This window comes from Diorhabda sublineata, chromosome 4 (genome assembly GCF_026230105.1).
Source record: "Diorhabda sublineata isolate icDioSubl1.1 chromosome 4, icDioSubl1.1, whole genome shotgun sequence".
NCBI lineage: Eukaryota > Metazoa > Arthropoda > Insecta > Coleoptera > Chrysomelidae > Diorhabda > Diorhabda sublineata.
In genome coordinates this window covers 31,773,232-31,785,294 of record NC_079477.1, presented here as the reverse complement: position 1 = coordinate 31,785,294, position 12,063 = coordinate 31,773,232, and the positions used below count along the sequence as shown (strand labels likewise).

The following is a 12,063-nucleotide window of genomic DNA, read 5'->3' as shown; positions in this document are numbered from 1 at the left end:
TTACCTACAGTAGCAGTAAATGATAAGTTCAGTATAAATGTTACCAACGGCTCTAGAATTTCTAGCTTGGACCTATTCTAATATGAAAGTTCTGATCGCATTCCCATCTCCAATGAAATCATCAACAGCTATTTCCGGTAACATTGTTTGTTCGAGGGCACTGCATAATAATTAAATAGAGTATATGATATTCCATGAAAAGCTGTACATTATACAGTGTTATTTATAAGAATAACACTACTTCTTATAATTAGGTGTGAAAATTTTAAATAATCTCTTCGTCAATGTTTTGGCACGTCATTGAAACAAAATGTTGTTTCAATTTGTAGTAGTCTGGTTGTGGACGAAACAAATTTTGAAGGATTTCTTGGAGTTATTCCAAGATTATTTTGTTATATTTCTCATTTCTTATATATTCAAATACACGATGTAGTGTCTTGAACATTTGTTAACACATAATTACCGCGTTCACACATTATGTTATATTAATAAACAAAATATAGGAAATATAGAATATTTGGTGATCAATCAATTTATTAACATTTGCGATACACATAATGAGGTATTGTCAACACATATATTGTAATATCTCCAATTATTGAACTATATAAACATTAAATAGCAATAGATTAAATCACGAAGAGAATTAAGATAAAAAGAAATATGCATTGAATTTTATTTGCAGATGTTACTTCGATTGCTAAATCAGAAATAGAAATAAGTAAGTTGTTTGACGCTGTCCTAAATGAATATGATGTCCAATTTGATATGAAATAATACAATAAAAATACGTACAAAAGAGTTATGATACAAGTTGTTAACATTCATTAGTTATAGAATACTGTAGAGTCAGATAGAAGCTTTAGTGTTTTTACAATTTTATGAACAAAGCGACACAGTTTTAAATTAGATAACATAAAATACTCGTAGCAATTTGGTTTGATAATATCTTACTCCATACTAAATATTGAATTATGCCAGTCTATGGTAGACTGTAGAGCTCTACCACAGAATATAAGGTCTTTTACACATAAATTCCTTTGTCAATGTCCGGAACTAATTAAATATATTTGCCACTTTCAATTCTGAAAGTACCTGATTAGATAATTTTTTACCAGATCAGAGGCGAATATTGTTAAGTGAATGTCCACATTTTTCTTTCTAGTAGGGTAACTATGGATGGGTCTCTCAGTTGAATAGTATTGCGAATCAAAACACGGATTATAAGATGAAAAGAGCGGAAATATTTTTTGTAATCTGAAAATAGATTCGAGAAGGTGCAAACTATCTCAGGAAGGCAAACTATAGCGAAGATGCAATTCGAACGAGTAGTAAATTGTTAAAGTAGTACGAGAATCGAGCTACTTTAACACAGATTTAATTACAAAACAACCATAGGATCACCAAGGTCTCTACATGTACAGACCATTGAAGGGCACCGTAAATATGTAGAGCAAGAAACGATCGAATTTGAGGATAGTATTGAGTCATTATTGAGTTTTAGAGGCTGTAAAGCTCCTTTGTAGAATAAATCTGCAGTTGTCTCAGTGTATAAACAGAGCCCCTTCGTGTTAGACCTGGACATGATAATGATGAGATCTTTGCCCATGGTAGAATGTGAAGTTTGTGTATCTGCACCATTGCAGTTATACTGGTATCATCTGCAAATGAAGTGAATTCAATTAGTAAGTCTGTACATCATTAATGAATACCAAAACTGACCCTAAAACTGAACTCTGAGTTACACCACTGCCAGCTGGTAAATTACTCGTATCTTGTTTAATACATTCAAGGTAATATACAAACCATTTTAAAGGAGCATCTCCTAAATAGGAGCCTAATAACCATTGATAATTGAATATAAAAAGAACAAATTTCCATTAAAATATTCAACTCACTAATTAATAAACATCTTGATTTCTAAACTCGTAGGAAAATTATTGAAATTTACTTCTATATTGAAAAGTATATAAAAGAAATTAATTAAAAAGTAGTCAAAATGTTCTTCATCTTGTGACCATAATTTGTATTTTATCCACAGTTGCTCTACACAGTTGGTTTGATGTGCAGTTAAGCCACTCCCTTAAGTTTCGCAGCCTTGATAATCTTCGCCGTCCTATACCTCTGTTTTCCAGTATCTTTTCCTGCATAATTATATCTGGAATTTGTATCGTTGTTACTTCATTATATAACCAAGGTACTCTAATTTACGGGTTTTTATGGTAGTCAATAATTCTCTTTGTGTTGCCATTTAGGGTAAAACTTCTTCATTTGCCATTTTATCTGTCCATAATATTTATGATATTCTTCTCAATATCCACATTTCAAATTTGATTTTTACATCGAAAGAAGTTTTTTATTTTATAAAATGCACTGCGAGCAATTTCAATCCTTACTTTTACCTCTTCAGTACTGCCATTTCTCGAATTAATCCAAGTCCCTAGATATTTGTATTTCTGTACTTTTTCAATGTGGTTATTTCCAATTTGTAACTGTGCATTCTGATCTTGCATCTTCGTGAAGTGCATGTAATTATTTTTATTTAAATTCATACTGCTCGCTGACTCTTCTTACCTTTTCGGTAATTCTTTGAAAGTTTCCTATATTCTCCGTTATTAAAACTGTGTCGTCATCATATTTTATCTTATTAACTGGGACTTCATTTACTCGAATCACCGATTCCTCTTCTGCTAGTGCTTCCTTGGTAATTACTTCCGAAAATATATTAAAAATTCCTCCAGTTTTCAATAAATTCTATTGTGTATAACCTTCAAGAATGTCTTGAATGTATGACTCATTAGTGCTATAGTCCTATATTCTTCGCATTTGTTATCTTGGGGATTGTTATGAAAACGGATGTTAGCCAATCTGATAGGATAGTGTCTGTTTTATAAATGGTTTTGAAAAGATTTTTTACTATTTGTAAATGTTCTATCTAATCCACTTTCCAAATTTCTTGTTTCTGATGTTGATCTTGCTATTCCGTTATCATCAAAAAAGTAGTTGTATATATTCTGCCCATCTTTCTAATTTTCTTTGAGTGTCTATGATTATTTTGCCATCATTATCCACTAATAAGATGTTCGGTTTTTGCTCTCTGGTTCTAACTATTTCTCCAAATTTCTTATGAATGTTGAAATTGTTATATTTTCGTTCTAATTATTCTATCTTTTCATATTTCTCATTGAACCGTTTCTCTTTAGCCTCTATAATTTTCTTTCTTATTGTTCATATTCGTTTTGTATTTATATGTACTTGTTTCTGTCGAAACTATTAAATGATCTTCTTTTTTACATCAGTGATAGTATTTCTTGGTTCGTCCATTCTTTTTTCTTTTCTCCTTTATTTCCTATATTTAATAATATTTTACTAATACCAATAGTTGTATCTCTTATACTTTACATTTATTTTATGGTTCTCCGATCCTAGCAAACTTTCTTCAAGATGAAGTTTTATGAAATAACTTAAAATCCGTGTTTTATTTTGTTGTGCCATTAGAAATGTACTTCCTAATCCACTTTTAGAGGCTTTTCTAAGCTTTAGAAAGGTTAACACTGCTAGGATAACCACTATAAAATAGGATGCGGCGCAGATATAGTACGAAACTAAAATTGACCTTTGCTTAACGAAAACATATCACAACGCCCGTATCGACAACTTCCTAGGGTTAACTAGGTCAATAAACTATCTCGATAAAATGAAAATATAAGGTGCATCGCTTTAAGGATCATTATACTCTAATGTTGATCCAATTGGAACAATATAACAGACATAAAGTTCAAAATGATATCGGTTGAAGAATAATCAAAATTTGAATTGATATATTGTCATCTGTTTATTTGGCTGATGAACGTATGTCCTATTTTATGGATGCACTATATAAAATCCACGTTGGTGCGGTATAAAGTCAATAATTGCTGTTTGAGGTTTTTGATCATTTTTTTTTTCACTATTTTGTCAATATTGAAGGAATTTATCAGCTTTTCGAATCATATGCGGCTTGCTGTTGAAAAATACGTTTGCTCAAGACTTGACTCAGGTACGTCGAGACGAAGACGTTATTAAAGACTGAGCATCAACAGAAGTGAAGCGGAGATATGTAGAAATTTGATGGAAATATGGAATATTTTCATATTTCCGTTTCAACTGTCAAAGAATAATATTTGAGTGGGATATTTACGGCGATTCAAAGCGACAAGTGATTTGGAATATCATTGGGATACAAAAATTACATTAACTGAAATGAATATTGAATTTTATGTCGTATAGAGTTAATATTTGTGCTTATTTTATTCATTGTGAGTCACAGTTAAGTTGAAGACTCTCACATCTAAGAGCATCAAATTCGTTTAGTCTAGGGAACTCCTTATTAATTGATATGAGAACTTTTCTTATCATCGGTAGGTTTATTACGTATATTATTATAATATCTATACAAAATTATTGTTATTTTTGTAGCTATTTTTAGAATAAGATTTGCATCGTCTATTTGTAAGAAATCGATTATTTTTTATGTATATAACAATGCTAGCCAAATATATTTATTTGAGAAATACTTAAAGTCAATTTGATGTTCTCGTTCCAACCTTTAGTTACAGTTTTGTTTGACGACTAAGTGAACAAGGTGGACAATCAAGAAAGTAATTGCTTTAAAATGTAGAGGTTAAAGAAATTGAGGTTGAAAGAACCGAAAGAAGAAAATACTTGAAAACATTTTTAGGGGGCAGTATTCGCTTTCTAAAACTTCTAAATTTCTTTGAATAGTATTATAGATAGGGTATCTACGAAGGTCGTTTTTTTAACATCCGAATAAAAGACAAGTTCATATAAAATAATAATTTTATTACCAATAGATTGGTACACTTATGGATACCTTTCGACATAATTACGCACCGAAGAGATTAAGACATTTGTCATATCTGTTGACAAGCTTTTCGATAACCTCTTCAAAGAAAATTGCCGCCAATGTAGCCTATTCGTTGAATTAGAAAAATTCACATTCTAATTTTTAAAAAAAATTTTTAACATAAGATCTCTCAAAATTGAAAATCTTTTTGACAACGAGATTATGATATGAACAAATCAATATAGTATTTCTATAAATTCACAGATTTATTAATAAACCAGCCTAGAGATAAAATAAAATTTATAGATTCTAATAAATTGAATCGTATGGAAATATTTTCTATATTCAAGTTCACAAGTTCAAATTGGTATTAACTACTACTTTAACTCAAATTATATGGATTAGCTGATTCGATTCAAAATTATGTCTAAATTATTTACTTTTATTTTTACTTTATAGATTGTAAATTATAAATATATTTGAATTTTCGAAGGGGAGGAAATTTACTGATCAAAGTTTTGATTCCAGAAATCATAGCCCTCCTTGTGCGGTTAGTAGTTTGCGCGATCCGCCTTGTAATCGAGTAAGTAAATAGAAAAAAATATAGTATAACACTTTAGAGAATCTGTTCCCATCGGTATTTTTCATTTAATTCAACTTGTCAACAAACTACAGAGGATTTTCAATTAACAAAATTTTCTCAAACTTTTCTAAGCTAAAAGAATTATTTCGCTTCGTGGGGTCCTTCTTATATACATACAATACAAGATTGCGTCCTAAAATGTAGATACTTTGCTAGTGATATTTTTTTTGAATTAGTAAAATTATTTTTTGTTTACTCACAAAAATTACTACGAACAAAGTATTTACACCTTTAAAATATTAATATCTGGTCATACTAACGTTATTTTTGCTGATCAGTTGAACTGAGTTCACTACTGTGATGTCCTTTACCTTTGAAAGTTCGTTCTCCATTGTGCAATCTGGCATTATCTTATTGCAGAACGCCGGTACTCTGGTAAATCGCCAAATAATTGGCGATTAAAGATTGATTCAATGGAGCCAATTGTTTCCTATAAAGATCTGCAGGTATCAATTCTTCATGAATTCCGTATTTCCGTATTTGGTGATCAAGCGATTTATAGAGTAAATAATCATATACATTGCAGTTGTTTAAATTAAACCAATAAGCGATTAGAAAGCGATTTTGTATGATGTCGTCGAAGATGATCGGCTAGCTTCGTTCTTTTCGGATAGGTCGTTGAACGGCTATCCACTTAGAAACGCGGAGTACGAACTTCACCTACCTACTCCATATTCAGAAATAGTTAAGGGCTTAATATTTTACAGTGCAGAAAAATGCACAATCATTTGCCAATTGAAATCAAATCGATATCATTTTCCTCCGCATTTCGCAATAATTTGAGGACATATTTACTGGAAAGTGATTGCTATGGGCTCAAATACTAATTATTATATATTACTATTATTCTGTTACTCATTGTGGTTTCCTTCTGTATTTTGAAATTGTATTTTATTTGTTTTATCTTTATTCAGTTATTTTTATGTTTGTTTCTTAGTTTTCTCAAGATTTTGTCTTCAGAGACCGTAGGTCAACTAAGTTTAGTTCATCCTCAGTTTGGTTATCTAACTAAACTTAGTTTACTTTCATTTTTCCTTCAGACTCTGAAGACGGATAACTTGGTTATTTAAACGCGCGTCAGACCGTGTAATGTGTTGTAAGTGTTGTGGTAGTGGTGGTGTAAACAGTGTATTCAGTATGAATATCGCCAACGGTACGAGAAATTCCAACTTAGATATTCTATTGTAGTTTGTCAATTCATTTTGTAGGTACATTGAAGTGGTGTCAAAGAAATTTTAAGGTTATTGTGCGATTGAGTGTGAACTGGCAAATCAAATACAAGAAGGACATATCTGACATTATTTCGCAGAAGTTGAGCAACGGGCATTCAAATGCATTGTACCATTGATCAAAAGCACCAAAAACTTCAGAAACACTTAGCTAAAGAAAGATGAAATCAAATCCATATCAGAAGATCGAGGAATTATCTAGTACAATTGACTAACCTTGGTCGACTATTGAAAAACATTTGCATCAGAATGGAAGGAAAGTAAACCATAATCTAAAGAGAGACAAATACTTTATTGTCAAAAAATTTTTATAATTTGTAGACAAAAGCTTGTGAACACTAAGAAACAAGTGTGTGTTTGTGTAGTGGTGGTGCAAACAGTGTATTCATTACAATAGAATATAAATAATGACGTTACTTTTTGTTTTCACTACTTTAATAGGTGCTTAGTGAGCAACTAGCCAACAATATCGTAACTGACAAAGTATTGTGTTTCAAAAGTATCTATTGGCCAACGGTGAGAGTACAACAAAAATTCGGTTTGTGAGAAACATGCTACGATCTACTTAAATACTTACGAAAATGTAGAAAAAAATCACTATCGATTTCGATGTGCAAGTTTGCATCCAGTGATATAATTTTCTCGCTATCTTGAACTATTTATAAAAGGCTATATTTATGATGAGACTAGAAAATTTTTAAATCAAGCAAAGACAGTAAAATTTAAGCTCTTCAAATATAATTTATTAATGGACCAGACAAAAGTATTGTATTGAAACAACGGTTTTTGCGATATACGCATAGACAGCTATTTTGGAGCCAGGATGTGCACGAAGGCTTCGGCTTATATTTTACCATTATGTAGCGTTAAAATTATTCAAATTTGCACAAATGTAACCCAGTAACTCACCCCCGATGTGAACCATTGGGATCTATTAGTCATTTAGTTAAAGGATACAACGATTAACAAATTTCTGTCTTATATTAATGTAACTATGAAGAATCATAAATTTAGCTACTCAAATCAAGGTTTTTTGTATGTTAAGACTTATGGAACACGATCTTAATGGGGACCTACATCATGTATGACTGATTCCGGTTGTCCCTTGGACACTTGAGTTCAATTGAGGTGTCAAATTACGTACATAGATGATTATAACCATTCATACAATAGGATTTTTCAATATTTAAAAGCGGTCTGTGAACACATAGATGTCATAATATTCGTTCGAGTATGATCATGGGATTATTGAAACCACGTTTAACTACTTATTTTATAATTTAATAAATAGTCGTTTTCAAAGTAGCTTTGATGTTTTAATTCAACGAATATAGTCAACTATCATTGGTTAGCCCGAAGATATATTACATTGTATTGTAATGTATTATTAACTGACAATTGATAATTTTCATTGTGAGTGAGATTTGGATTTGCATTTATGACAAGTGTATAAATAATATTGCATTTAACAAATATCATTGATCACACTATTTCACCCGTTCTAATCTTTTTTTTGTATACTCCTAAACATGTTTATGAATGCTTACTTTTCGCAAATCTAGAAATGTTAACAGAAATAATCCATCACATCACAATTGTTATTCTTCAACCAAATCATTTATTTCAATCATCCAATTAAATCCAATTAATTAAAGTTTCATATTCTCCAAATCTTATTCAAAGTCAAATATTATAAATTTGACTAAAATGTCGAGTAGAAAGAGAAAAGAAGTTTTGATCGGTTTTGATATGCGTGTGAAGCAGTCTTTAAAAAGTACAAATCTTTATTTTTTCTATAGTGAAAAATTAGTTAGAAGTTAAAATGTGGGTACCGCATAAGTTTTGTCAAAGCTGTAGCGTGTTTTACTGAAATGATCAGCCGGAGATAAACTTTTACCTTCCATTTGGTTCACCCATGTTATGGAGAGCGCCTAGCAATCAAGAAAATAACTTACTTGTATGTTACTAAGAAAATGGAATACAATACAAAAAATAAAGTAATCAATTCCAGTCAAAACATATCTGAAGATGACAATTAAAGTGTCAAATGCAGTTTTTTACTCGTTCAGACGATTGTTCACTTCCAGAAAATACTTTAAATAATCAAGGAAATAAAACTTAAAGAGGAAATATTTGTTGGACCACATATGCGTGAAGTTAGAAAATATTCTCAGTTTGATGGTCGTTTTTCTATCAATGAAGCTGCTTCTTAGTAATTTAAAAAGGTTGCTAGAGAGTTTTTGGGAAATAAAAATAAAGAAAATCATGTTTTGGATGAGTTAATGAAAAATTTTCAAGAAATAGGAGTGAATATGTCTTTACAGTTTCATTTCCTGTGCTTGCATTTGAATTTATTACCTGAAAGTATGAGTGATGAACGGGTAGAGCGTTTTTATCCAGATTTATAGATTTTTTGAGAATGTCATCAGGTATTATGGAATGAGAATATAAAAGAGATTACTATTGATTTATAACAATAAATTATGAAAAAAGGATGAAATGCATCATTTTTAATCGAATATTAACAATTATCTGACTAAATAATAATTAACAACTTTCAGCTGGTATATGAAAGCCCTGTAAACCAGTCTTTTCTATTCTGTTATATTAATATCAATTCTGAGATGGGTCAGATGTGACAATTATTTTATTGAAAATGTATCACCTTGTAGGTATACTTGACTACTCAAGTATACAAATACACACCTATAGATTTCAGTATGAACGATTCATAAGAACTTTTCAATTCCCACCAAATAGTCTAGACTTATTTATAACCCACAATTCCCAATTCTACTTGAGCTATTTTCTACGTGCATTGCCAAAGTGAAGCAAGTTTCAGTATCGTCGCGTCGTTGATAAAGTTTTTTCTATTCGCGAGATTTTTATATCGTGTAACTAATTTCGTTGATGTCTTTCAATATTGTCAAGTTTTTTGAATGTTTTATTTAGAAAAAGAGACAAATAATTCATAGATATATTTTGTGCCGTGTAAAGTGATTTTATTAGAAAGGAATACACAAATAATTTCATCAAAGAGGTAAAAACTGTTTTCGTTTTATGTCTGTCATGTATAGATGAATGGAAGTAGTTATACTGTAAGAAAACTAGGAAACTAAATATTGAATACTTGGAAAATGAAGTTTTATTGTTACTGTTACTTGGGATTTACATTGATAGTCTATAAGAAATCAATTGATGTATCCACTTATTACTTAATATTAGAACCGTGAGGACACTAGAATTTTGTAAATATTCTACCTCATTTCGATACATGGATTAGCTGTAATTTTAAAATGACTTCATGCAATAGTATTCCATCTTAATTTCATTATCCAGAGTGTGACATTCAGTCTGCAGATGTCCTAGCACTATCTAGTTAGATGAGTTTTGTCTACAATGCCCATCATACGTTGGAATAGCAAGAAGAGTGGATTTGACGTTGAGGATTATCCAGCGTCTCAACGCGCCTTTCGGAGTTGCTTGTTCTATGCCGAAAATCAATTGTTTGCGTGTTATTATGAATAGACAAACTGAAATTGGTACAAAACTAAGAAGAGGAGTTTCTCATTCCATTAGATGACCTGAGAATATTGGGGTAGTGCAATTGCTAATATTTTCATCACGGTTGCTCTTATGGAAAGAAACCAGTAAACTCAATATATCAAAACTAGCTGAGGTGAACTAAATGATACGCTCTTTGAAACTATGTGAAACGAATGTTCAATTATGTACTTACATTGAAAAGAACAAATTATAACTTTTTAATTCAACCAATGTGTTTGATGAGTTTTCATAGAAACTGTGTAACAAAATATTATTCTTTAGAGTATTGTTCTTAAGTGGTAATACGCTCATTCCATCGTCGCAGTGGTTTCTGTCATCTTTGTAGGAACGTTGTAGCGCTTGTTTTATTAGTTCACTCAATAAGTCGTATACCTGACACACAGATGGCACTGCTATTGTCAAATCCAAATGATGTGTATGGAGTACCAAGTTCCATAAGATTATGTGTGAAATTAATTTCATGACATTTCGATTATTCGGAAACAACTGACAGCCATTTAAGTGAAGCTACTTTTGCTATTGTCAAAACAATGGATTCAAAACAATTTCGTGTGTTAATTTATCATTACTTCTTAATGGAAAACAATACTGTACAAGCTCAGCGATGATTTCGAAAGTGTTATTCAGACTCTGCTCTATCAAATAGAACCATTTGTTATTGGTTTGCTGAATTTAAACGTGGTCGTACAGACACCGATGATGGTGAAGATTCTGGCCGTCGAATTGAGATGGTTATTTCAGAAAACATAAAGAATTGGTTATATCTATTCTTAAATTGAAATTGGATGAGATAGCTGATACCGTAAAGATATCTAAAGGCAGTGTGTATACAATGATGCGTAAACATTTAACCACGAAAAAGCGTTTACTCACAGTCTATCAAAAATAACAACTTGTTGATGATTCAGACTAGCTTCGGCCATGTTTATACGTAATAGATCAGGTTTTTTGCATATGTGACAATTATGAAACATGGATCTATCACTTTACTCCGAAATTAAAATGATCACCATCTGAGTGTACTGCAGCCGTCGAAGTATCGATTCACAAGTCGATGGCAACGAATTAAATGAATTACACTTCGGATTTCTTCCTCATCCGTCGTTTAGTCCAGATCTGACCCCCAGTGACTACTGACTATTCGCTGATCTCAAAAAATGCTCACTGGTGAGAACTTTACCTCAAATGAAGAAGCAATTGCTGAAACTGAAGCCTATTTTGAGTCAAAAGATAAATCCTTCTACAAGCACGGTATCGAGAAGTTAGAGATCCGTTGGAATGACTTATTGCTCTTGAAGAAGATTAAATCAATGAATAAAATCTATTTTTTGCAAAAAAAATGTAAGTCACATGACTTATTGAGAGAAAGTGTTATTTTTGGAAAAAGCCGGAAGTTGCGTTGCATTGCGTTACTTTGGTGAAACTGGTAGACATAAAATAAAAACTTGCATTTCAAGACAACAAGCACAGTGTGTTAAAATAGAAATCAGTAGAGTCTTCTTCCTTATATGATTTGACAAGCATCCTGAAACAAACTCCTCCTGAAATGAATGATTGCAATACACCCTCACAATCGAGTCGAAAAATAAACATGTCCTTAATATAATACCCTTTCTGATTCAGGTGAGTTACTGATTTCTCATTATCTGGGTCAAAAACCTAGCTTCCATCTCGTAGCAAACTTTAATAGAACTTTTCCTATTCAAACGTTTCGGGCAATGAAATTGCTTTGGAACAACTAAATATTTTTATTACATAGCTTTTCTGCTTAGCTCACG

The 12,063-nt window shown here is 31.3% G+C and overlaps 1 protein-coding gene across 1 annotated transcript in view; it reads left to right on the top strand.

Moving 5' to 3' along the window:
• Positions 1-9,517: 9,517 nt before the first annotated feature.
• LOC130443051 (potassium channel subfamily K member 18) overlaps positions 9,518-12,063 on the top strand; it is a 100,781-nt gene continuing 98,235 nt past the window's right edge. The window contains exon 1 of the mRNA XM_056777496.1: positions 9,518-9,758. The gene's annotated coding sequence lies outside the window, so the exon portion shown is untranslated. The remainder of the gene's footprint in view (positions 9,759-12,063) is intronic.